General features: G+C 42.2%; 2 protein-coding genes and 1 pseudogene across 2 annotated transcripts in view; 1 reads left to right on the top strand and 2 right to left on the bottom strand.

The window, feature by feature from the left end:
• AVEN (apoptosis and caspase activation inhibitor) overlaps nt 1-27,739 on the bottom strand; it is a 173,383-nt gene that overhangs the window by 91,951 nt on the left and 53,693 nt on the right. The gene's annotated exons all lie outside the window — the stretch shown is intronic.
• Nucleotides 14-27,566, bottom strand: LOC113908737 (annotated as a pseudogene).
• Nucleotides 23,927-27,739, top strand: part of CHRM5 (cholinergic receptor muscarinic 5) — a 72,910-nt gene continuing 69,097 nt past the window's right edge. The window contains exon 1 of the mRNA XM_027569113.2: nt 23,927-24,816. The gene's annotated coding sequence lies outside the window, so the exon portion shown is untranslated. The remainder of the gene's footprint in view (nt 24,817-27,739) is intronic.

Here is a 27,739-nt window from a genome sequence, read left to right as displayed (position 1 = left end):
GGGTCTTCCCTGTCACCAGTGGAGGTCCCCTCGCTGCCCCATCCACCAAAGCTGCCTCAGTCCTAGGGGCTGCCCGGTGCTGGCCACACCCCCGGGGGGCAGAGTCCAGGGCTCAGAACTGCTGGGCCCGCAGCTCACACAGGTGACGGGAGACGGGCTCCATGCTGGTGCACAGGGTCAGCCAGTACATCTGAGCCTGGGCATTGGGCTCCAGCAGGAGCAGACAGCCCACCTGCAGGGCTTTAGTCTGGATGATTCCAGCCCCCACAAAGTTCTCAGGGTTGGGGTCCACATTGTCCAGAAGAGCAGAGCCAAACCCCAGGAGTTTTGCCTTAGTGACTTCTGCATCCATGGGGTGGCTGGCTTTGAAGATTTTCTGCATCTCCTGTTAGGGGAGGCTCAGCTGCTTCCAACGCTGGAAGAAATCCTGGGCCGCCATCTCCATGGGCTGGAAGAACTTGTTGATAGTCACCGGGAGCTTCAGGGTGAGGGACTGGGGGGCGCCCCCGTACCAGAAGTGCACGGACAGGAGCAGGGGTGTCAGGAAGTCCCGCAGACACTCGATGTTGAGCACCTGCTGCACCTGCGCCCCGCCGTCCACCTGTGCGGCCATGAGCTTGGTCTGCACTGCCAGCTGAGTCTGAAGGTCTCCAGGGTGGACGACAGTGGGTGAGAAGTTCTGGAACTGCACGGACATCTTGTTGCCATAGAAGAGATACATGCGGCCCAAGTTTTGCCAGAACTCCGACTTGACTGCAATCTGCAACAGCTGGTTCTCAAACAGGACCCCATTATTCTTGCACATGAACTTATTCAACAGCTCATCGGCTTCTGGGATGGGCGGCCAGATGTCCTCAGGACCTGGGCTGAGGAAGGCCTCCTCGGGAGTGGGCCCCAGGCTGGGCTGGGCAGCCAGGCCGTCAGAGAAAACATCCACCAGGAGGTTCCCTGCACCTGAGGTCGCTGGGGATGCAGCTGGGGGAGGGGCTGCCCGCAGCCCCAGGAGGCTGGCAGAGGGCGAGGGCGTCGACACAGTGCTAGGGGTCGGCTCCATGGCCCCATTGATGTCATTGCTGCTGGGGTCCCTCCGGCCATCATCCAGGGCGCTGCCAGCCCCAGGCCCCTTCTTGCGTTTCAGCTTGGCCAGGATGGACGACTCTCGCTCCAAGAAGGGCGGCATCTCCTCCAGCACCGTGCCAGGACATCCGTGCTGGCCACTGAGCTGAGCGTGAGGTACTCGACCACATGCTGCTACAGCTCCACATCAGCATTGCACAGCTGGGAGCCAGCCCGCAGCACGCCCTAGATGGTGGCCTTGGTCTCTGGGAAGAGGCTGATGAATTTGATGTAGGTGGAGAGCAGCAGGGCCCAGGTGGCCACGCTGCACAGGTGGAACTTGGAGTGCAGCAGAGAGAACTGTCCCGGAGGGCTGAAGCAGGGGTCCCCAGCAATCAGATTCCCAAACTCCCCGAGGATGTAGCCGCCGACCTTCACCATGTTCTCATGGCAGGTGGGGGCCTGGAGTGCCTCAAAGATGGTCCTGGCAGCATAGCCCTGGACATCATCACGGTTGGTAACGATCTACAGCACATGGTACCACACCTCCTCACTCACGTAGTCACCCGCAATGCAGATGAGGTTGAAAATGGTGTCCACATACCAGCTATAGTCTACCGCGTATTTCTCGGCCAGGATGGCCACCTTCTGGACAATCTCTTCACGGATGGCACAGTCAGCCGTCTCCAGGTACTGAAGCATTTCTGACATGATCTGCTTGGCGTTGTTCCAATCACACATGGCATAGAGGAGGTCAGTGGCCCACTGTCACACACTGACGTCCCACTCCATCTTGAGGGCATTGATGACAGTGTCGATGTGGGTCTCTCCCACGAGGTCGTGGGAGAACTCGGAGCTGGCCAGCGTGTGCATGCTCTCCAGGGCCAGGTAGCACAGGTTGGTCTCCCGGTGCTGCAGGAACTGGCCCAGCTGGTTACAGGCCCGCACCAGGAGGTTGGGCTCACTGTCCTAGTAGATGATGAGGCTGATGGTCTCGAAGAGGATGGCATTCTTGGCGTTGGAGTGCTGGACCTTCTTGGACTTGGGGGGCTTCTGGGCCTTGTTGAGCACGGTCTCCAGACACTCCATCAGCCACCCCTTCACAGCAGCATCCTCTGGTGGTGGGTAGCACTGTAACAGTCGCAGGAGTTTCACCGAGAGCCAGGGTGCCGGGACGAAGTAGTAGGTGTAGTCCTGGAGGTTGGTGGAGGCCAAGGAGACAATCCAGCTCCAGTGTGGCGAGACACAGCCAGGGAGATGCACGTCTTGAAGTCGTCCGGGTTCTTCTTGCAGAGACAGGTGATAAGACTGACAGCGGCCGTGACCACACCCACGTGCTGGTCGTTGAGCAGGTGCACCACCCGGGGCCGTCCACTCGCCCATGGGCACTAAGTCGGGTGAGGCCTTGTACAGCCATAGTAGGCACAGGGCCGCGCTCTGTTTCACGCTGTCCATGCTATCCCCAGCCACCAGGATGCGTGGGATGTCAGCAGCAAAGGCCTCGCCCATCTCACGGCTGCCCACATTGGCGATGCAGTGGAGGGCCAGGCACATGAAGGTCGGGTTGCAGCTGGCCAGGTTGTTCTTGATGGCATTGCTGATGAGCCGGATCAGCTCGGAGTTTGAGTTCACCAGAACCGAGGTGAAGAGGTAACCTATCTGCTTCTCCATGTACTTGTTGGAGCTGAGCAGGTTCACGGCCTCCATGTGCCCAAAGTCAATGTCATGGCCAAGCAGGAAGATGAACAGCAGTTTACACACATATTTTTTCTTACTGTAGCCATCCAAGGCTTTGTCCCCTTTGAACTTAGAGCGGATATTGGCTAGTTCCTTGTTGATTCTCTTAATCTCTGCCTCTTTACAGCTCCGGATGTCGGAGATGAACACCGCAAGCCCCCGCATCCCATCGCCCTTGGAGATGGCCGGCATGATGGCAGTGGTGTCGGCCCCAGGCCTGGCTGGGCAGGGCACAGCGAGGCAGGGGCTGGCAGGCGGGGAGGGGGAGGAAAGGACCCCAAGCAGCGCGGAGGAGCCAAGCCGGCCAGGGGGGAGGGCGGGCTGGCGGGCCTCATGTTATTTTCTAATAGGTCTTTTTGTATACTGCAGCATCAATTTTGACATAAATCCTAGTACTTCGCCTCTGGGTACAACCACAAGAGACACTTAGTCTATAAGAACAAGCTTACTTTCCTTAATAATGGCATATTGGTGGTTATGTTACCACAGAAACAGCTTTACCTCCAAGGGAAACTGATAAAGTGGGAATTATGGGAAAAGCTGCTTTTCTCCATCCTCAGTGTCTCCTCTTAGGCCTTCATCATTTCTGGATTACAGCAAAGCCTCCTGCCCGCTCTCCCTTCCTCCAGTCTTGCACACCTCACACCCATCCATCCTAGCTGGCACTCAAGAGTTAATCTTTCTAAATTCCAAAACTTACCGTGGCACTCCCCTGCTCAAAACCTTCCATGGTTCCCAAAGCCTTCAGGATCTCCGACATGGCATAGGAGCCTCTTTATAATTTAGTCCCTGCAGGACACATTTTTCAAAAATCTTTATTTTTAAATAATTTCAAACTTAGAGAAATATTGTAAGAACAGTAAGAAGAACTCCTCTTTTCATCTGAATTCACCACCTCCTAACCCTAGGACACAACCTCAGTGAGAGCAGGAACTGTATATTTCATTCATATATGCCTGGCACAGAGGTGACACTCAATAAATTTTTGGAAGAAATTAACCTGTAAGCGGATTTGTAGGAATTAACAAAGGGCCCACTTTCTGGTTAAACAGAGTAGGTTGAATGCAAATGTTACCTCTGCTCCCTCCTGAACTCTCACTAAAATAACTGTTAAAGACATTTTTTTAAGTATGAGTCCATACGGACAAAGAGAAGAGATGACAGCAGCCAAATGGGGGGAAGGGGAGGGCCGGGGAGAGGGGATGGGAGAGCTGACCCGGCAGCCCTGGGAATATGAACCTTAGAGGGGCAGCCCAGAAGAAAGGCACAGGAATGAGGCACAGGTATCTCTGAAGAGGGGGTGCAGGGAGGGCTGCAAAAAGAAAAGATGCTGAACAAATCTCAGACTCCCTAGATCTGCTGCCCAGCGCAACACTCTCACATAATGGACCCTCCCTCCAACACCAGCAAAATTTCTCTTGACTTCTCCAGAGAAATTAATTCAACTGGTAGCAGGCAGCTACTCTGTACCAGGCTCTGTCCTAGAGTCCCAAAAATCTGAGGAAAAAAGGCTAAGGCCCGCCCCCATGGAGCCCCCATTCTAATGGGGGGGGGGGCAATGAGCAAGTGCATTAGTGACAGATCAGATGTGATGACTGGTATGGAGCAAGGGCAGAGGACAGGAATGCAGTATGGTTCTTGCTACAGAGCAGAAATCTAAGAGAAGGGGGGAATAGGGGAAAAGAGAGGGAAAGGGGGAAAGAGGCAGGGGGAGAAAGAAAGAGAGAGGAAGGAAGGAAGGAAGGAAGGAAGGAAGGAAGGAAGGAAGGAAGGAAGGAAGGAAGGGAGGGAGGGAGGGAGGGAGGGAGGGAGGGAGGGAGGGAGGGAGGGAGGGAGGGAGGAAGGAAGAGAGGGAGGGAGGGAGGAAGGAGCCATGCAGACATCCAGGGACAGAACATTCCAGACTGATACAGGTGCATGCACAGGCCCTGAGGTGGAAGCAAAATCCAAGCATGAACAGCACAGTAGCTGACATGGTGAGGCAGGTGAAGGGGGTGGGGGTGGAGGTCCAATATGTAAGGAGGAGCCAGATTAATAGAAGGAACCATCAAAGCAACAATTCCCCTACCTACTGACCACACATTGTAATTACCTGGAGAACTTAAAAAGAACAACAACAACAACAAAAACTTCTAGGAGCCTTCCCTGAGTTTCTGATCTGAATTTTCATTGGTATGGGGTGTGGCTAGTTGTGAGCAGTTTTGAAATCTCCAAAGGTGGTCCTAATGTGCAGATGAGGTTAGAACCATGGAATTGGAAGAACTCTGGACTCAGGGATGCTACACATAGCTGGGAAATGAAGTGCAGGGGCTCCACTGAAAACAGGAAGATTAGGTGACAAACTCAAGATCCAGACTCCCAACCCCTCCAGTCTCTTTTTCCAACTAACACCAAGAAACCACAGACCAAAAATACTGGCAGTCAGATTCATATGCATCAGCCGGAGACTGGCACAGGCAAAAAGCAAACAATAAATGCTCCCAGTGTGAGGCAGAGGAAAGCCTAACAGCTGGCGTGCTCCAAGTGCTTTAATTTCTTGAAAACTGAGAGGTACGCCCCAACTAAGGGGCAGGAAAAGTAAAAAAAAAAAAAACCATCATGAAAGGTTAAGAGAAAAAGACAAATAAAACAGAAATATCTGGATGGGTAGATGCATTTGGGGACTGTGAAATTAAGTAATTTAACCATTAAGTATAATCACTTAGACTCCCTTGGAAATAATCATTTGGAACAAAAATGATAGCTATGTTAGGTCTGTGATGGATGGCAAATATTGCAATAATGAGCTTCTACTAGCTAGAAAATCCATGAACAATTCCACCCATTTTAAAAGGTTTTTCATTTTCAAGAACGACAAAAAAATTTTTGCAACTTTATGTGTCAACATACTCAAGTATATACACAATTAGATATTAACATAAGAGACCACATGCTATTTCTGAACATATCCAGTATGCTTATGAGAGTATCAAATAATGTCTCTTAATTGCATCTATCAGCTGTCTTAGTTGTTGTGCAAACTGATAGAATCAACAAAGTACAGTTTTTGAAGACTGTTTAAATATGACAATTCAACTCAATTCATTTCAACAAATATTTTTGATGTTCTACTATATGCCAAGTCTCCTGCGAGGGGCTGGACCTCAAAGATGAAAGGCTCTGCTTCTGCCCTCAAGGAGCTCAAAAGTTGTAAGGGGACAAACACCCAAACCAGCCATGACCACCACTGTGAGAACATGCGCCCAAGGTAGAGAGACAGCACAAAGAAAGGACTGACCACACTGGGGCATCCGGGAAAGTTTCAGAAAGGAAATGAGGATTAGTGAGTTTTTAAGGAAAAGGGAAAAGTTGATTAGGGGAATAATCAGATAAAACAACTGGTGGAAGGGTAGAGAGCATGGTATGTTCCAAAAACTGTAAGTAGTCTGCTATCATTAAAAGCAGAGTGAACTTGGGACAGAGGAGGCAAGAGACTTTGGCCAACGCCAGACCTGAAGAAGTCCCGTGTGGCATTCCTGTCTTCAGCCCCAAACCTTCCTGAAGGCCTCCAGGCTGGAGGGAGACGAATACCATTTAGCCTCCCGGGTTCCGCTTGCTTCATAGCATTCCATAAACAATTTAACAATTAATACTTTGACCATGTCAATCTAATACTTTGCAGCTGTTATTCTCTGAACCAAAAAGTAAATAAAGACTAAGCAAGCCTTCAAAATCCCTTCAATAGTTCCTCTTTCCTCCTCAAAGGGTCTCTCATCTCACTATTCACGAGCCCCCCTCTTCCAGTCTAGCATACCTGTCCCCTTGAAGGCAGAAGCCATTTTGCCCAAATGGCTCCACAGATCTAGGAAACAAACTTCCTTCCCAATCATCTACCTGAATAAACACAAATTCTCAAATAGAAATTCTGCATCCATCTTCTTCAGCATGTTTTCGCTACATAACCTCAATAATTCCATAACTCCTAGGCAGTATCTAACCCACTCTTCCTGAACTCGCCTGCTCATACTGAATGTAACAGTGGACACTTGTTGAGAATTACACTACTGATTTTATGTCTATTGTGTCTCCAGTTTGCAGTGAGCATAACATTGTTCTCTAGGGTTCCAGAAGAACAAAGAGTGGAGATACAAACAAAACAAAATGACCTATAGCATTATTTATATTCTATATCCTCTCCTACTTTCTCTCAGACTCAGACCTATAGACTATTATCCCTTTTTTCTTTCATTTCAACCTCATCTTTTAAAATTCCTTCTCAACCCACCAAGCTCAACTCTCCTCTACTTTAAGAAGGTTTAAATATCCTGCAATCCATGCACACCCTTTCCATGGATTTGCTCCTCCCTCAAACTCTGCCTCTTCTCCAGCAAACTTTTTTTTAAAAGATTTTATTTATTTGAGAGAAAGAGAGAGAGAGAGCAGGCGGAAGAGCAGAGGGAGAGGGTGTGCTGAGCACAGAGCCCAACACAGGGCTCGATCCCACAACCCCGAATAAATCACCACCTGAGCCGAAACCAAGAGTCAGATGCTCAGCTGACAGAGCCACTGTCAGTGGTGCCCCTCTCCAACAAACTTCTTAAAACAAGCTGCCCTACACTCCCTCCATTTTCTTCTTGCTCATTCCTCAAACCACACCCCCCCCACTCTGGATTCTGCACTCTTCGCTCCACTAGAACCACCCTCACTACAGTGGCTCTTAAAATGCCAAAACTACTGGCACTTCACAGTTTTCTTCCCTACTCATTGATCACTTCCTACTTTAAACCTTTGCCTTCTTCCTTTCCACAACAAACCCTTTTCTAGTCTCCACCCTTCCCTGCCCCCAACAACCCCTCTGCACATCACTTAAATACTGACTCCTAGGAGTACCTCTCTGGGCAGGTTTCCTGGAGCAGAATACTCACTACTTCTTTTATTCTCCTCCACTTTCTAGGTACCTCTATCAGGTGTTGGTCACATAAGTGTATATCCATCCACTCCACTAGCCCGAAAGCTCCTCAAAGGCAGGAACCAAGTCTTGTTCCTCTTTGTGCCCCCACCAACCTCCCCTTGCTCTTAGCACAGTGCCCCAAACACACAGTGTTGTCCAACAGATGTTCCTAGAATGAACAATAAATCAGTAACCAAAAGTTATAACCAAAAGTTATCATAAATTATCTGTATTACAAATACATACACATGCAATATTAAGATAATTCTGTGTATATTTCCTACAAATGAAATTTAGTTTACATGTTTAACCAAATAATAAAAATTATAGTTTTTATAGTTTGTTAGAGTTACCCTTACAGCATCCAGTTCATCCAGTCTCAAAAGCTATAAAAAAAAAAAAAAATTACAAGGTGCTCCTTTAGCTAAAGGAGCCAGGGTGACCTCAAAAGCTAAATCCACTTCATGCTATATGACAAGCATCTCTAGCCTCCATAATGGTATTAAGGAAAATTTTATTATTTGGCTACTCCCAGATAAGAGGGAAAAGTTACCTACCTACACACCTACCCAGTTAGGGTCACCCCAGAAAAAAACAAGCAAGAAAGTAAGGTAGAAAAAAATGAATTTGAGGGTTATTTCCTAAGTTCTAGGACCATGTCTGTTAGTAAAGTATCACAAATTCAATGAATATAAGATTATGAGAAGAAACTATTTAGGAAAGATCATGATAGCACAGGAGGACAGTCTGAGAGTTAGACTTCAGAGTTAAAAAAAAAAGATGCATCTTAAAAAAGAAATGCATCTTCACTGAGAAGGATGCTTCTATCCTTCAGAGAAATCACTCTCAATCTATAAAACTTGATAAAACCAATGCAAAATGGTAATTTCCTAAATACCTGCCACACACAATTCACTATTCTTCATTCAAGTAAGCACAGCTCTGGAGCTCAAAAACCCATTCAATTTCAACTGCAAGATCTGTAGATCACCCAGGGTTTATGTGTCTGTAACAAAAGATGTATGTTAGAACCAAACTCTCTCTATCTCACCCAGCTTTTGAAATAAGAGTCTGTATCAAGGTGGCTACAGAGATAACAGCAGCTCATGAACAAGGGGGACAGAAAGATTAATATCTTCATTGAGAAAAATAAGTCAGTTGTTTTCCACATCAAAACAAGAAAAAGTTCAGGTGCCTGGGTGGCTCAATCGGTTAAGCCTTCACTCGGTTTTGGCTCAGGTCATGATCTCAGGGTCCTGAGATGGAGCCCAGCATCGGGCTCTGTGCTCAGGGAGCAGTCGGCTTGGGGTTGTCTCCCTCCCTCTTCTGCCCCTCCCCTCACCCATGCTTGCGCTGGATTGCTGGCTTGCGCTCTCTCTCTCTCAAATTAATAAGTAAATAAATAAAATCTTAAAAAAAAGAAAAGTTCACTCTAGGTTTCTGGGAGTACAGGGAGCTGGAAAGAGGCAAAGTACCAAGATGACACAATATACCTTGCAACCTATTTCCTGACCTATTAGAGGACTCCTAAATGTATCCTACGTCCCCTCTCTACAGATGCTTACCTGTAATTGGCAGCCCTGCAGTACTTGCTGATTAGAGAGAAATTAGAAATTAAGTCTCATTCACCGCAATTTCAGCATTCTGAGTCAGACTCAACGCATTCAATGGCAAAAAATTACAATGAATCTCTGAAGAGATAGGAAATTGCATAAATGATGAAATAGTATTAACTCTTAAAAAAAAAAGGCTCCAGAACAGCATAAACGGAACAATCCAGCTTAAACATGCATTAGGTTTTTGTAGAACAATTCAACCTTACCTAATTTTCTCAAATGGTTGAACTAGATGTAAAAATGACACTGTCCCACTGGGGAAAACAGCACAGACAAAAATCTGTCAATCAACCAATAACTACATCTGAGTGCCTAACATGGCACTTTAGGAAGAAAGGTAGACACACGTGTGCGCGTGCGCACACACACACACACACACACACACACACACACACACACACACACGAACACCAAGTTTGACATGACCCTTATCCACATGGAGCTAAAAAAAGGAAACAAAGCAAAACAAAACACTTCAAGGACACACATTGATTCCCAGTTATTAGTAAACAAGACTTCTCCATCTACTTAATTTAGTCTCACACACTCAACTCTGGAGATGAAGGACACCTGAATTATCAGTGTCAACATTTCTCAGTCATTGGGTTTTCGATTGGACAGTGACTACTTGTCCAAGAATCCAATATAAAATGATATTGTTAATTTTCAGATACCACAGAAGATACTTATTTATCACAGTATTTTTTGAAAAGATTTTATTTATTTGAGAGAGAGAGAGAGAGTCAGCATGAGCAGGGGGAGGGGCAGAGGCAGAGGGGGAAGCAGACTCCCCGCTGAGCAGGGAGCCTGATGCAGGACTCCACCCCAGGACCCCAAGACCATGACCGAGCCAAAGGCAGACCCTCAACCATGCTCAACCGACTGAGCCACCCAGGTGCCCCCTACAGTAATTTTTTTTTTTTTAAACAGCACCTTCAGTCTCGCCTATCAGAAAATCCTATAGGATCTATGCTGATCAGCATTAGAAGTACTCTGTTAATCTTTTTGCTTTGTTAGTTTGCCTTCCTTAGTGACTGAGAGGGACTATTGAAATATACTTTGGCATAGAATTAGTTTGTTGTTTTTTTTTTTAATTCTAGATAGCAATCAAATTGTGAGAAGGAAAATGTAAATGAAGGTAACTTTTTGGTTTGAGCATATAATTACATTCTTTGTTAGGAATGTAAGCAGACAAGAACCTCATTAAATATTTGGTGCCCTCTTTGCTCCTAATACTTATCAAATCTGAAGGCATAATCCACAATGTACAATGCTTAAAACCGCAGAGTGCTGCAGAGAATGATAACACCCCAGACCAAAAGGTATCTCAAATAGTTATCTGAGCTAACCTTCTGCCTCGGATGCTAAAGTAGTCATGAAAAGTGATAGCAACATCATTTTAAAGAGCATCATGAATTCCAGTTTTCTGAGAGTCAAATGAGCAATGAACTAGGAATGATAAAAGAAGGATAAGAAATATGAGGGGAGGGAAGAGAATGGAAATTAAAAATAAAAGCACCATTCTATTCAATTACACATATTACTTGCTTTTTCAAAATCAAGCACTAGTGGTTCATCTGTCTCCCAATCAGTAACTATGCTAGGTATTGCTTGGCAATCAAAGAAACAGGGGTCACCAGCTGCTACTGTCCTAAACATTTAAGGATGTAACGGAACTCACCGTAAGAGAATCTAAGAATGGCAATAAGCAACTAAAATAGTAAGAGATGTACTTCATTTATTCAGCATCTTCAAATACAAAGTATTCTCTAAAAATTAAATTTGAAGGGCACTGGCTGGCTCAGTCGGTTAAGCTTCTGCCTTCTGCTCCGATAAGCTTGGGATCCTAGGATCGAGCCCCCTGTCAGGCTCCCTGCTCAGCTGGGGGGTCTGCTTCTCCTGCTCTCCGTGCCCTTCCCCCCTACTTGTACATGTTCCCTCTCTTTCTCCCTCAAATAAAATCTTTAAAACAAAAATTAAAATTAAAATTAAATTTGAGATAACTTTAGAATAACCGATCTTTAAATTGTCATTTATTGAATATGCTACATTTAATTTAAAATGCTATTTTCATGTTGGGCACAGGTCTGTGGTGACCCTGATCAGTCATCATCAAGTGGCACTCTGGGGTCCGGATACCTGTGGGCTGCTTGCCACCACAGTAAAGCGCATTTCCAGTTACTGCTTCCATGTGTCTAGTTCCCGGACACTGGTTTGGTGCCATCGCTCCTCATTGTCCTCACCAGGCTTGCTGGCCCCTACTCTTCCCTGCCCTCTTCGAATTTGCCGACCTTTTCAGGCTCCCTCTCCAGCTCCTGCCATTCCCTCGACTCGAACACCCTTCAACGCCACGCAGTCTCCCCTTTGCCAACACAGTTATCTCACCAAACTTTCTGATCTGTCCGTCTGATAGCTGAAAATAACTTCTTTCGGTTTCATTTGCATTTCCTTATAATGAGTGGGTTGAGCATCTTCTCGCAAGTTTAGGAGCCATTTGCATTTTGTTCTCTGTGAACAGGCTGCTCCTAGCCTTGGCCCATTTTCAATAAGGTTGTTAAAACTCATTATATATACTGACAATTAGTTTTCTGTAATAGGAGTTACAGTCCTCTCCACCAGCCCCACCCCGTGTGCTTGGTCATTTGTCTTTTGTCTTTGGTTACCGTGTTTGCCAGGTAAAAATTCTTAATTTTATGTAACCAAATTGAACCATCTTGTCTTTTACAGTTTCTGGGGTTTGTGAAATATTTAGAAAGATCTTCCCCCTTCTGACATTAGAAAACAATCTGGCGTGATTTGTTCTAATGCTTTTATGGGTTTTTTAATTTTACACTAAAATTTTGGCTCACATAGACTCTATTCTGTTACACAGTATGAGGTTTGAATCCCACTTTTTTCCCCAGATTGTGACTCCATGTGTGCTAACATCATGACAAGCAAATCCATCTTTCTCCCAATGATTTGAAATGCTTCGGAGTTCTTTCCTTATGTCATGATCCCCTGGTGCTTAGGATTTCTGGCATAATGACATTCAGATAAACTAGAGTTAGAGTGATTGAGACTTAAGGCTTTGCTTTACACCTTCTGCAAGGACGAAATTTACTTTCTCTTTAAGCTCCTCAGGGCCGGTACTGGACTTATGTGACTAGCCAACAATAAGTGCTTAATGAATGTTCTCTGAATGAATACTAACCCACATTGTTAAAGATCAAGCATAGATTGAAGATCTCTTAGTGTTTAGAGAAGAGTTGCATCACTGTTGATTAACTCTGTGTATGTCCGAACAGTTTTGCCAAACTTCCCTGTTCACCCTAGCCCTTTCTTCTTCAACAAAAGTCCTTCAGTCTAGTCAATATCTAGCAACCTCACAAGAGTCGATGAACACTTAATCACAATTCAACTAGTTACATTACAACCAGTATGGAAAATGATTTGGCAGTTTCTTAGAAAACTGCACATAAATCTACCCGATGACCCAGCATTTCTATTCCTAGGTATTTACCCAAGAGAAATGAAAACAAGTGACCACAAAAAGACTTGCACGTAAGTGTTCATAGAAGTTTTTTTCATAATCGCCCCAAATTATAACTAAACTAGTATCTGTGGACTGAAGAACTGAAGAACAAATTGTGCTATATTCGTATGATAAAAAAACTCATCAGCAATAAAAAGGAATAGGCTATACATGCAACAACATGGCTAAATCTCAAAATCATTACATTATGGGGAAAAAGTCAGACATAAGAGAAGACACACCGCATAATCCTACTTGTAGGCCTTTCAAGAACAGGCAAACTAATCATGGTGACAGAAATCAAGCCATGGTTCCCTGAGGTGGGGAGAAAAGAGGAGAAAAGGCCTTTCTGGAGCCATGGGGATGTTTGATAGCCACCATCCTCAAGGTGCTGGCCCTCCACCAGCAGCACCTGGGCATTGTTACAAACATAAATTCTCAAGTTCCAGTCCCAGACCTACAGAATCTGAAACTCTGGGGGTGGGCACAGCTTCCTACGCTCAGCAAGCCAGCCTGGTGTTCCTGACGCATGCTCACAGGTTGAGCACCACTATTCTATTTGTTTGGGGTGGTGACAACACAGGTGCATACAATGGTCAAGGCTCATCAACATGTTGGCTCAGGATCGGAGCATTTTATAAGTAAATTATAGCTCAATTTTTAAAAATTCAGATATAATTCTTTCAATATTATCTTTAACTCCCCCCAAAATAATAATAAAAGATTAATAAATATTATCCTTTTTTTAAAAGATTTTACTTATTTATTTGACCCAGAGAGAGAGACAGCGAGAGAGGGAACACAAGCAGGGGGAGTGGGAGAGGGAGAAGCAGGCCTCCCGCGGAGCAGGGAGCCCGATACAGGGCTCGAACCCAGGACCCTGGGATCATGACCTGAGCCGAAGACAGACGCTTAACGACTGAGCCACCCAGGCATCCCAATAAATATTATCCTTAACCCAAATGCCTCTCCTCCTCCTGTTTTCCCCCTTGATAAATGGCAAAATAATCCACCTAGGAGCTTGAATGGGAAAGCTCCCTCTTCCACTCCTTTGCTCCATGCAGTCAATCCCCTCCTTGTCCGATTCAGTCTCTACACTGCCAGAGCTATTTCTATCAGCTCGATGTCTTCTTGCTGCTTTTATCTATCTCAAGCATAAAGTCTATGCTCCCTAGCAGGGCACCAAAAACCTTGGCAACCTGGTCTCAGCCCAATGCATCCAATCTGATCTCAAGCCCCTTGGACCTTACACTGCCCCAACATCGGCAGAGTCAGGATACTGTGAACATGCCGAGTGTGTTCTTGCCTCCAAGCCTTTGTTCAAGCTGCTTCTGATCTCTCAGATGCCATCTCTCCCACCTTCCCTGCCCGGTGTCATCCTAGCTACCCACTCAAATCCAGCTGCAATACCACCTCTTTTGTAAAAGTTCGCTGTCATCACACCCAGGCAGCAATAATTGCTCCTTCTCTGTGCTTACATTTTTCCTACTTCGGAGAATGTCTATCTACGTGTGCCTCTCTTTTTTTAATGCGCGATTCATAAGTCTCTTCATTTTTAGGTAATCTCTTTATATCACTCCCCACTTAGGGCCTTCTATTAGGTCCTGATGACCTACCAGATGAGGTTCAAATTCCTTAGCAGGAAGTCCAGTACAAGCCTATCTTCAGGCCCCTGGAGAGTCCTGTTGAATTAGGTGCCCTTAGGAAGTCCTTTAACCCCTCAGAGCCCCAATTTCCTAATTATAAAATGAGAGAACTTGGTCAGATATAGAGGTTTCCTTTAGCAATAAAATATTCACAGACAAAAACAGAATCCCAGACACCGAACAAATACATGGACTTTTTCAACATGACCAGAGAGGAGAGTGACTTTTGATATTCAATTATAAGGGTAAACAAAATCAATCAATAGATGGAATCTTCTATGTCACTACAGCGAACATGACGTTGAATTTTCAAATCCTGAAAACAGCAGCTCATAATGGAACTGCTGACACAACCTCCCTGTAGTAGCAAATGCACGACCATAATCAGGTTGTTATGGCAACTAGAACACTTGGGTTAAAGAGAGGAAGAGAGAATCTGTGTGTGTGTGGCAGATTTTTCTTAACACTCCCATTAGAAATATTTTTAATGTTTTACATATGATCTAAAACTATATTCTTCACTTAGCACACAACAAGCCTCTTGTTAATGTTTTGGGATAAATAAAAAAAATAAAATGAGCTTCGTAAAATTGGCTCAGGGGGGAGAGGGGAGGTCAAAGAGCATCTAGCCAAAGTCTACCCCCAACTCAGCTTAACATACCTCCTCTAAGAAAGCCACCCTGATCTCTCCCAGTGAAATTAGCTATTTCCTCCCACGTGGAAGCCCCATTTTACCTCTTCTTCTAGAACAACTTTAATACCTATCACACTAAGGGCAACACTGTTCATTTATATGCTTGTCTCCCTCACTCCATGTCAGCTGCTTGGGAACAGAGTTTATCCTTAGTTACCTTTATACATCCAGTGCCTAGAACAATGCAGGTATTTTAGGTGTTAAACTGTTCAACTGAGGACTAAGAGTCAACTCTATGAAATTATAAATATGAAATCTTTCTGCAGGAACAATATAATTATTTTTTGCCTTATCAACTGTATTTCTTGTAAAACATAGTTCGTTTTTCTTATTATTCAGAAGAATTTCTCCTAGGATAGAAATTGAGAATTCAATGGCATGTGTCATGGAAAGAACCAGAGGCTGGGAATCAGAATCCAGGGGTTCTACTCTTCAACATACCTCTTGTTAACCAGTCACAACATCTGCAACCTCTCCGATGCTCAGCATTCTCACCTAGAGAATGAGGTGCCAGGACCATTTAAGAGCCCCTCCTGCCTATGAGCCAGTGTAACCAATACATTTTTTAAAGCTTTAAAGGAATTTGAACACGTCAAAACCCATTCATGGGAGGTTTTAAGGAAAGGGTTTTCAAGCAGGTTTGGGGAAAAGGTTGAGGAGTACATGATATTCATTCCTAGAGTGGCTTTTTCCAACCACACCACACACAGGGAGGTTAATTTATCAGTTTCTTTCCTACCTCCCTGGAATACCTACAAGGAGAGAATTTATTTTTTAAGATTTTATTTATTTATTTGTCAGAGAGAGAGAGCACAAGCAGGGGAGTGGCAGGCAGAGGGAGAAGCAGGCTCCCTTCTGAGCAAGGAGCCTGACATGGGGCTCCGTCCCAGGACCCCAAGATCATGACCCAACCCAAAGGCAGACGCTTAACCGACTGAGCCACCCACACGTCCCGAGAATTTATGATGAGTATGTGCTGCATGTAAATAGCACAGACAAAAAAATTATAATAATAAACAACAAAGTGAGGTTAAAAACCATCATGTGAAATGCAGAAAAAGATCTCTTTACAAAGATAACACTTAAGAGCAATGTGCTATGGTGAGCGCTGTGAATTGTGTAAGACTGATGAATCACAGGCCTGTCCCCTGAAACAATACATTATATGTTAATAAAAAAAAAGAGTATTTTGATTTTCACATATAAAGACTATATTCTTTCACATGCCTCAAGTTTTTGAGAGGGTAAAAAGTACCAGATCCGCAGCTCATCCTATTCAATATCCTCTCTCTTGATCTTCCCTTTCCCGAAGATGTTCCTCATCTGGCTTCCCCAATTTCAGCAAATGGCATCTCCATCCACTTACTCAACCAGACCACTCAACCTCCTACTCAAACCAGACTTTTGAGAGTCATTTTCAACCCTTCACTCTCCATCATATCCAGACACCCAATTCATCGGCAAGTTCTATCTTTTACACCTCCAAAATATTCCTCTCATTCTGTCCACTTCTCTCCTTTTCTACTGTTACTACCTTAGTCTAAGGTTAGGGACTGAATATTTGTGTGCCACCAAAATTCTTATGTTGACTCTCTAACCCCCAGAGTGTGATGACATTAGGAGCTAAGGCCTGGGGTGGGGAGTGGTAATTAGGTTTGGTTGAGGTTAGAGCAGTGGAGCCCCCAGAAGAAACGTGAGCCTCCTCTCTCTGCTATGTGAGGACACAGCAAGAAGGCCGCTGTCTGCAAGCCAGGAAGAGAGCCCTCACCAAAACCTGGCCATGCTGGCACCCTGATCTCAGACTTCCCAGCCTCTGGGACTAGGAGGAACAAAGGCCTATTGTTTAAGCCACACAGTCTATGGTATTTTGGTAGAGCAGCTGGAGCTAAGATAACAACCATCACATTTTGCCCATTACAACAATCTCCTTACTGCTCTACGAATTTCTTAGTGTCTTACCATGCCATACAGGACTCAAGAGAGAGCTTCTAAAAACGTAGCAAATCAGGGCATGCCCCTGTTTTTTAAAACCTTTAACTTTTCCCTTATCTTTCTGCATGTCATCACATAGTTACGATTGAGATTATTTGCACTTATTCATGCCCACACTAGAATGCATCTACCATTTCTTACTCATAGAGCTCTACCCTAGAATTTATCCCAAGAAGCTTTTATATATTACTACCCAATCCTGGGGCCCTTCTTTTACCTCTGTCTTTCAAATAATTTACAAAAACATTAAATGAAAACTGCCTCAACTCCTGGAGTATGCCCAAAGTTCCTCCATCCTAAGAACTGATGTCTATTCCTATAGTTCTCTTGCTGGCTAAAACAAATAACCTGCTCACATAAAGGTCCCCAAGATTATTTATATGTTCAGCTATTTATTAAGGCTTTTAAACTAGAATTTAAGGTATAAACTTTGTCAAAATGTATTTTTAAATCTAAAATATAACTCCCACTTGTTTCTAGTCATCCATATATTCATTTCTAAAACCAAGCTACCTTTTCTTCAGTAATTGTTCACCTAAGTACCCAAGTATTCCACACTTTTAAAAAATAGATCTGCCATCCAGAAGGTCACTAATCTATCATGTTCAGAATTCCCTCTGGAGGGGTGCCTGGGTGGCTCAGTTGTTGGGCTTCTGCCTTCGGCTCAGGTCGTGATCCCAGGGTCCTGGGATCGAGCCCCACATAGGGCTCCCTGCTCAGCGGGAAGCCTCCTTCTCCTTCTCCCGCTCCTCCTGCTTGTGTTCCTTCTCTCGCTGTGTCTCTCTCTGTCAAATACATAAATAAAATCTTAAAAAAAAAAAAAGAATTCCCTCTGGAACTTTCCTTACAGATAAAAGGCTAACAAATTGCCAGGCTTTTATTTTGTTTAATGCTTCTCCAATTTCACCCTTAACTTTTTAAAAACTCACAATTGCTATTTAGTTCAAACTACCCACATAAAAATTCTTATGAAATAGTGTAAACGTGAAGCGGATAATGACTGAATCAAAATTTGGGTCTTCCGGATATGGAACAGAGAGCACTAAAGAAAGAACCACCCCAAACAGTTACACTGTTTTGTGTGAAAAAGAAAAATAGCACTAAAACTTATTGTGTAAAATGGGTAGTTGGACTACATTATTTCTGAAGTCCCTTCCGGTGCTAAAATTAAATTAAGTTCCATAATAATAATAGTGACCACTGCTGACCCTTTCCAACCACACCACACACAGGGCACTTGCCCTCAAAGTCCCAGGCACTGTGCTAGGAGCTTTTCACGGATCATGCACAGTACATCTAGAAGCATGTTACCATGAGACACTTCTCTATTTCAACTCCCTGAAATACGAGGGATGCAAATGGGACACAAACCCTTCCTAAAAAAATGTCTCTGGTATAAAGGAAAATGGATATGGAAGGCTCTAAGTTCTGGGGCTTTGTTTTGTTCCCTGGGATTGGGAGAAGCTGACTCCTGTATGACCTTGTTCCCTAAAGATCAGATGCCTAGAGCTGCTGAGAAGGACATCAAAAAACAAAAATCAGAGCCCACCCAACTAGTCCTGCCGGCCCATGGAACGGCTCCTTGCCAGACTGATGAAGACACGTCATCAGGGTTCATCCAGAAAGCAGGGGTGCTCTCTGTAGAGATGAAGAGTTCAAGAGCATTAGTAGCACTCTGACAGACCTGGAAATCTGAAGGGCCCTGGTAAGAGGGATCTAAAAGTACAGGATGTGGCCATGTGGCCACACTTCAGTGTCCCCACTAGACTGCAGGGTTCTCAGGGGCATAGATCTTACCATTTTTTTTTAATCTACCCTGAGGGCATAGCATAGTCTAGGACCCAGAACATAAGAAGCACTTCATAAATATTTAAGGGGAACTATCAGTAACTCATCTCGCCGGGGACATATTTATTCCACTTACTGGGGTGTACCTATACAGTCAGAGCTTTCTAAAGTGAGGTCTGGAGACCTCTAGTGGTTGTCTACAGCTCACCCGGAGAAGTCAAAATCTGAAGGGTGGAGTGAAAAGGGCCAAACACCAGGACGCAGGTTAAGTCCTGAGGCGAGTGAGACGAGGGAGTGAGTGCTATGATGGAGCAATGAACTAAAGAAGTTTAAAAATGAGACATTTTTAAAAGTACAAATAAGATAAAAACGAAATCGGTCTATCTATCTGAAGAAAGCAATGGTTTCCTAATAATCAATTTTATCCCAGAGTACCAGTAAATCTGGTTCGTATCCCCTCAGCATCAAATGAAGCTTTTAATTTTTTTAGCTAAATATAAATGACTAGTACTCTAAAGCATATTGTTACTTGAGGGACTATAAGAGAATAAATTGAACCACTTCGGAGAGAAAAAAAGAAACCCACCCCTTTATAAATTCTTAGCACAGAAGAGAAGAAGAAAGCATTCATTCTATACTACACGCAGTATCTTTTTGTTAAAGATAGTCAACTCTTAGGGTCATCCGCCGGTCATCTGGTATCTCTGAAACTGCAGATCTCATTTTGGTAGAATGTTGGTGATGCCAGAGAGCCAGCACCCTTTCAAACTTCTCCTGGGAGTCTCACACTGAAAGGGAAAATCTCCATCATCTTTTTTCTCAGTAAGCAATCACTCTGGATTCTGGGCTCTGGAACCACCTACCCTGGATTCGTATCACAGGTCAATGTTTTACTAATTAAGTCAGCTCAAGTTACTTAAGCTCTTCACATTTGTTTCCTCCTTTGTAAAACAGAAGTAACGGTCTGCATCAAAGCTGTGAAAGTAGATGTGCTGTACATTCCAAGAACCTAGTAGTGTCATGTACCTAGCAAGGAATCAGGAAGTATTTGTTAGATATCACAATTAAAGGGCTAAAATGATCTAGAATGACCCATATAAACCAACAAGGATTCGATGGCTCTAACAAAGGCAACAAGAAAATATTTTAGAAAGAGTTTGCATGATTCTACAATACTCTCTTAAAGTAAAACTTTTTTTCTTGTATTATTAACTGAAAATAATCACACTCAGTTGAGATTATGAATATTTAAACTGCCCTAAAGATAGGTAGTTACTACAGAAGAAGTCTTTAACCACAAATCCTACTCACTTAAGAACTGGAGAACATAAAGAGGGAACTATTTTCTATTTTTCTTTATAAAAGCTGTTACGATTTTGCAAACCCTCAAAGACAACTGTGAGCATACTTCTGGGTGTGGATAAAACATTCGTGCAAGGATGAACTTTGAGGGGGGAAATTATCATTAATCTTATTATACATTAAGTACTTGAAAAATCTATGAAGTCTATGAAACTTCTAAGTTGTCTGCTCAACTTTATAATGGAAACAGGAGTTTAGATCAAATAGGAGAATAAAGACAGGTACAAAAATGGGAGATGGGAGTTGAGACACCTGAACAAAAGAAAACTGCTTTATTATATGCATCAGAGAGAATATAAAGTTCATTTCCCTGAGACACTCACTCCTTTCCCTCATATGGGAAGGGAGGGCGGGAAAGGATAAGCCATCTGCCTAACCAGCTACTTGACCAATTAGATCTCTGAATAATATTATTCACAGAGATGACTCCATGCTTTTGGAGAAAAATGATTCGCACAATGGCTGAAGTGCACCTATTCTTTTTGGTTGGAACTTTACAGGGTCACTGCTTGAGTCGATGTCTTTCTATTATTTCAGTTTATAGTTAGTGCTGGGAGATAATGATTTGAAATAAAGTGAGGGCTTATACCCCAAATACACATATAATCACTATCACTCTACTATCACTAGAACTATCACTCTAGTTCCCTCTATAGCCACTCTGTCACCAACTATACAATGTTCTATAGTAGAAACTGCACATTTGCAAAATGCCCACCTAATGCTAATGTTGCATTACAAATGACGGAGGGGAAAAATCACAGAGATAACTTAGAAAGGAAAAAAGAAGCCTTTTTCCATTCAGTTTATCTGTATGTAATGGTCATAGTCAAGAACTCTTCACCAAACTTTCAATAAAGCACTTATGTAGGTAATAAAACACAAATAACCTTGTTCAGCAAGATTTAAGAAAGGACAGGCTTTTTTAAAGGGATAGTTTCAGGGGCGCCTAGGGGGCTCAGTCAGTTAAGCGTCTGCCTTCGGCTCAGGTCATGATCTGGGGTCCTGGGATCGAGCCCCGCGTCAGGCTCTCCCGCTCGATGGAGAGCCTGCTTCTCCCTCTGCCCCTCACCCCGCTTATTGCGCTTGCTCTCTCTCTCTAATAAATAAAATCTTTTTAAAAAAAAATAAAGGGATAATTTGAGAACATAAGAAAGAGCTACACAAAGCTACCAAACAATCATGTGATAACATGACATACAGCAGGAGACCGAGCCAGGGATGTACCTTCTACAAACACCTTTGGAGAGCAGTATTCTAAAGCCCTCCATAAAACTGCGAGCATGGTCCTCAGCAGTGCCTTTGAACCTAGGTATAATTTCCAGCTACACCTTTTCAATGGCTCCCCATATTCCACCTTCCCCGTTCGCAATCATCTAGCCAACTTAAAAGATGGAGAAAGAAAAAAAGGGGTGGGATCAGAGAGAAACCGAGACTCTGAATGAGAATCAATTTCTGTGGGGGACAGTGGAACACACAGTTATTTCAGGACCTCATATTACTACATCCCTGGAAGAGTCAAGTAGACAGCCAAATGCTCTGCTTTTTTGGGAAAGAGCTGAGTGTTCCAATCATATAGGAAGATAAAAATTCAGAGGAAAGGAAAAACGTGATATTAATGGAAAAATTATAAAATAATTTCTATAATTACATGTAATTATATAATATTGCAGTCATTGGACCCATTTGATTTTTACTTCTCTCTCTTTCGATCTTCACAGACCACTAAGTCACATTCACATGTGGAAACATGGCTTAGTAATCAATGGTTTGAAACTTGGAGCATTTATTATAACAATGCTCTTGTGTTTGAGAAGGTAAATAAGCAAGATGGCCTTTTTCAGCAATAAAGTAGAATGAGGGGCGCCTGGGTGGCTCAGTCATCGAGCATCTGCCTTCGGCTCAGGTCACGATCCCAGCATCCTGGGATCAAGCCCCGCATCGGGCTCCCTGCTTCTCCCTCTCCCACTCCCCCTACTTGTGTTCCCTCTCTCGCTGTGTCTCTCTCTGTCAAATAAGTAAATAAAAAATCTTTTAAAAAATAAATAAATAAAGTAGAACGGACCCTGGAATGTATTTGAATTTGCCCAGCCCAAAAGGTAGCCTCAATAGCTTGGGGACAGAATTTTGAACTACATACCCCAGGGCAAGTCATGAAAAACTTGCACAGAGCAATGAACCTAGCCAATCGTAACCGCATAAACTTATATTCCTTTTCAGTTATCATTATCATGTATAATGTTAAGTGGGAAAAAGCTCAAGAAAATATTCTAGAGATATGTTCTCTTACATAGATATTCATATTATAAGTGTGTATAGACTACTCTAAACTAAATTTTACTTCGCCATATGTGATCATCTAAGTTAGTGTTTGAAATTCTAATGCCTAAAAACTAAATGTAATATATGGACCTATATAAATCTATTTGTCTAGATTCTATCTCAAAAAAAACCTAGGTCAAGAGATAGTTTCTGAGGCATGAGAAATCTGAAACAGGCTGGATACCATTGGACCCCAAAGAATTATTAACAACACCCAAATTAACTACTGTTTATTATAATTATTGTTAGGTGTGATAATGGCACAGTGGCCATGGGAGAAGGTGTCCATACGTGCTAACATATGCAGGGGTGGATGAGATTTGCTCTAAAATATCTCAGCTAAGAAAAAAAAAGAAAGCTGGGCGCCCGGGTGGCTCGGTCAGTTAAGCGTCTGCCTTCGGCTCAGGTCCTAATCCCAGGGTCCTGGGATCGAGCCCCACATCGGGTTCCCTGCTCCGCAGGAAGCCTGCTTCTCCCTCTCCCACTCCCCCTGCTTGTGTTTCCTCTCTCGCTGTCTCTCTGTCAAATACATAAATAAAATCTTTTTAAAAAAGAAAAAGAAAAAAAAAAGTTAAATGAAGCAAATGTGGCAAGCGTCTTGGTAATTATTGAATCTGAGTAACAGGTTTATGGAAGTTCATGCGTTACTTTTTCATAGTTTTGTATAAGTTTGAAGCTTTTCATAATTTTTAAAAACCTTTAAAAAGCATATATTGTCCAGAAATACCCCTAAAAGGGCTCTGTGAAAAGATAGGAAAAGGAAAAAAATCTTGCATTACTTAAAAAATGAAGTAAAAAAATTATAAAATTGACATTTTTAGATCTTTTATACAGTTACCCAAAATTCCATCTAATACTTTTAAATAAAGACCCTGCTAAAATCTTATACTAAATGATGACTCATAATGTTCTCTTCCAAAGCAACAAAATGCATGTGCCCAAAAGACATTTAAAAACAGGTGTGCCTTTCACAAAAAGCAGCCTTTTCCCTGCTATAAATTTTTAAAAACTCACAATATATTTTTCTATCTTGAAGGCTTTTTAAAAATTATTTTCCTTCTTTAGAGAAAACTTTGAGAAACCATCTCAGCAGAATTTCTGCAAATAATGCAAAGGTAAAATACAGTGTGCTTTCTCCCAGCCAAAAGGACGAACAGGAAAAAAAAAAAATGAACATTTTCAAGAGCATTTTGGAACCTTATTCCAGCCTCCTCTTTGCTCAGCTCTTTTTCTCTTCCCCCAAAATCATCACCTGTCTGTCAAAACAACTCTTGCCCCTTCTACCTGATCACATTCCAAAGCTGCAGCTTTTCCTGGATTCACTTCACAATCGCAAGCCTCACAGAGAGCACCTATCAGACTGAATATGATCGTCTGCTCCTTCCTTTTTCCCTTTCAGGGCATACTGCTGTCCATCAGGAGAAGTAATTAATGGGTTTATTATGTATGAAAGCGTCATCCCATCAGTTTGCTTTCTGGTTTGAATAGCTCATATCAGCTCTTCATTCATGCCAAGTATGCTCCCTGTCCGGAGAGATGATAAAGCCGCACCTCCTTTGGATTTTTCCCTCACTATTCACAACCCAGTGTACCAGAACTATGTGCTGCAGAGGCACAAGGAAGACAGAAGAAACCCCCTCGTCCTCTACAAAAAGGAAGCCAAAGGACTGAAAAGTTGGTAAAGACAGGCACAAGGAAAGCAAGAGAAGATCTGGGCTTCGGGTTGGAATAATTTTTTAAAGCAACTTGATTTGGGGGCATGTGTCATTCTGAAATATGGACAGCAGAACTTTTCCGGAAGGTAAAACCACCTATGCAAAGGGCCCGGATTCCTCATTGCTGAAACATTCAATGAATTTTTAATAAGTTCTGCACACTCAAGTTGTCTGTGGTCAGATCAACTGCTGTTATTGGATAAAGAAAGGCAAAATTCACCCTCTAGCTCTATAATCCTATCCAAATGGAATCATTTGTCTATTGCGTGCTGTCTTAACTAATGCTACAGGATTACCAGGAATACAGCTAGAGAGACGCTGCAAGAAATCCAACACAGTGGTGAACGAACACCCGCAAGGAAAGTAGAGAAGGCATTTCAGGTACCGGAGCTTACTGTTTCCAGCCAGAATTAGATTACTGAGCTTCAAACACCCCACTGCCAGGTAAGATTTAATTTTACAACATTCTCTATATCCCGACTACTGAAACTAAACCTGCTGATGCTGTGAATGAGCCAGTAGATTTGAATTTCATGTGATCCTCCCTTAAGCTTTATGCAGATTTATGCCTTCTGAGGTAAACACTTGTTTTTACTTATGCTGCATAAACTAATCATTCATAACTATATAAAAACAGCCCCAGAGTCTCACTCATTTTTCACTGGCTATGTCCCATCTTTGTCTTCATTTTTAAAATCCCAATTTTGTTTTCTTTAATAGCTTGGGGGGAAAAAAAATGCGTGAAGAGAGCCCTGAACCAGGCACAAGAACCATTCACACATCTTGTATACCAAACATTCAGATGTGATTTGTTTCCCCGGGGCCCCTGGTAAAACAAAGAATTAATGCATTTTTAATATTTCTATTAATGCCAGAGAATAAAGCTCAATAACTGATTTTTATCATTACAAAACAAGAAAAGCGGTGATGTCACTCTCATTCACACTAAAGAAGAACAATCTCTGGCAAACTAAGGTATAGCACCCCAGTAGAACGGGATTAATTTACCGTCACAGTACTGGGCATATTGTTGTAACAGACTAAATAAGGACATTTTGCTGATTTAACAACAGAACAAAAAGATGTCTGGTATCTTAATACCTCAAAAGCTTTAACTCAGATCAAAGGTCCAAAGAGAAAATGTAAAGAACTACTGGGACCAAAGAATTTTTAAAGGGTACAAGTGCCTTTTAGAAATTCCCAAGAAATCACTCCATAATGAGACATCAAGAGAGACTGTCTTACATATTAAAAAAAAAAAAACAGAAAAGATAGAACTTTAATTCCCTACATAGATTTTTAGCCAAAATTCAACTATATTAGTTTGCATATAAATTCAATAGGAAAAGTTCAAAGCTTAATCTTTTCACAAAGAAGCCCTAAAATAAATAATAAATTGCTAATATCTTAGAAGACAAGAGATAAAGGAAACAATAAAAGCAAATCACACTTAACAATAGAGATGATCTGATAATACAAGGAAAGTTATCAGAAGTAATTATTCAGTACCTGTCTAAAAAAACAATCAAGTTTGAAATTCTTCTCTTCCATTTCCCTAAATCCTTTCCTTTTTTCAAAGCCTAACAGTTAATTACATGATCTCTTCACTCTTTTCAAAACAGTTCATAAAGAACCTTAAGTATCATCTTTTGCATCTGAATTCATTACAGAAATTTACTTATCATTTTCCAGTACCAAAGGAAAGCAGCAACTTACATACAAGCAGTGATGGCATGATGTACCAATTTGTTTCAGAGAAAAATCTTTATTTCAAAATTTCAAAATACTTCCTTTGTATACCAGCCCTAACTAACAAGTATTGTTTTTTACCTACATCCGGACTTACCTGAACCCTTAAGGATTCTTTTCATCTTTTCTCTTCTTATTATGATATCCTATATTTGATAAACTGACATGCTTTGAAAATAGGCCTATATTTATAAGTGAAAAATATCACTATTTCAACTCAATAATTAAGGAGGCTTTTTTAAATTAACTTGGGCAAAACATGAAATTCACAATAGTATGCTCAAACAATTTGCTTCCAATAAATAGAACTGAAGGGGGCATAAAATTATACTTATGAAGTCTGGATTTTATTTACTCACTGGAATGTACGCCAGTTTGGGGACTCTGCTTCTATGACTTCCGATGACAATGATGGACAAACAGATACTATCCTCCAACCAAGGCCTTTGTCAGCATCAGTCCTCATTTCTTTTTCTTTCCTATCCAAATCAAAGTTTTTTTCTCTATAATAGTGCATTCTGAATAATAATAACTGAGGTTTAAATAACACTTTCAAAAAAAAAATTCTACAGCAATTTGGAATAACCTACATTTTCCTCTTCATTTTAGTGAAAAAAGTGAAGAAAAAACATTAACTACTTTTTAACACATCATTTGTTAATGATGTGTTAAAATGCTGAAAAGTGCTTCAAAGTCAGCAGCTCATAAGTACAAATGGATAAGGAATTTTATGCTTATACCTGAAGATTTGGTTTATTTATGGGAGTTTTTCCCTTGTGTTGATAGATTTAACAATGAAAGAGATTTTGAACATTCTTGGGAAGTATTCAGTGATTGCCTAATTATTTCTGTAATTTAGAATGTATTTCATGCCCACATATTATATAAAAGTATTATATTATAAAAGTAACATAATTGTGTAATATTGGATTCTGTCACAGAAATGGAGCAAATATTTAAGCTACCATATCCTTACAATGACGTCTATTACTATATCCACAGATTTTGCTCACTTCAAATCATTAAAAGTTATAAACTTTTGGCTTAAACCATGAGAAAATAAAAGTAGTTATACAGGTCAAAATAAAGTATATCCATGTAGTGTCTTTGTTGACCTTTTTTAGACTAGCATGTCATCTTTGCCTGAAATAACAAGCAACATAATTTTGCATATAAAATTAGAAATATACCTAAGATTCATTATTAAGTGTTAACACTTAACTTAAAGGGACTGGCAGTACATAATATTTTTAACTCACTTAAAAAAAGTACTGATACCTGCATTATTATAACTCTCAAATTTTGACTTAGAATTTTTGAAAGAATTTCTCTCATTCCAGTATAATGGTAAAGTTTTTCAAGCTTAAGTCAAAAGGCTTTTTCAACTAGCCAGTATATTTGTTCCTCATCATGGTTAATTTCCTTTATAAAATGATCAAATTTGAAGGATGATGGTTCATCATGGAGGTTCATCTCCTCTCCAGCTTCTTCCTGCTGAGAGAGAATAGTCTTTGGTTTGTGACATCACAGTCTGTAGCTGGGGAAGTGGCTGTGATACCAAACAGATGATTATATCCTTTCAGTGTGAACCAGCTACAAAAGAGACAGGAGCACTGTC

The sequence above is a fragment of the Zalophus californianus genome, chromosome 6, assembly GCF_009762305.2.
Source record: "Zalophus californianus isolate mZalCal1 chromosome 6, mZalCal1.pri.v2, whole genome shotgun sequence".
NCBI classification, from domain to species: domain Eukaryota; kingdom Metazoa; phylum Chordata; class Mammalia; order Carnivora; family Otariidae; genus Zalophus; species Zalophus californianus.
The sequence above is the reverse complement of the archived record's forward strand: the minus strand, read 5'-3'. Positions and strand labels throughout refer to the sequence as shown.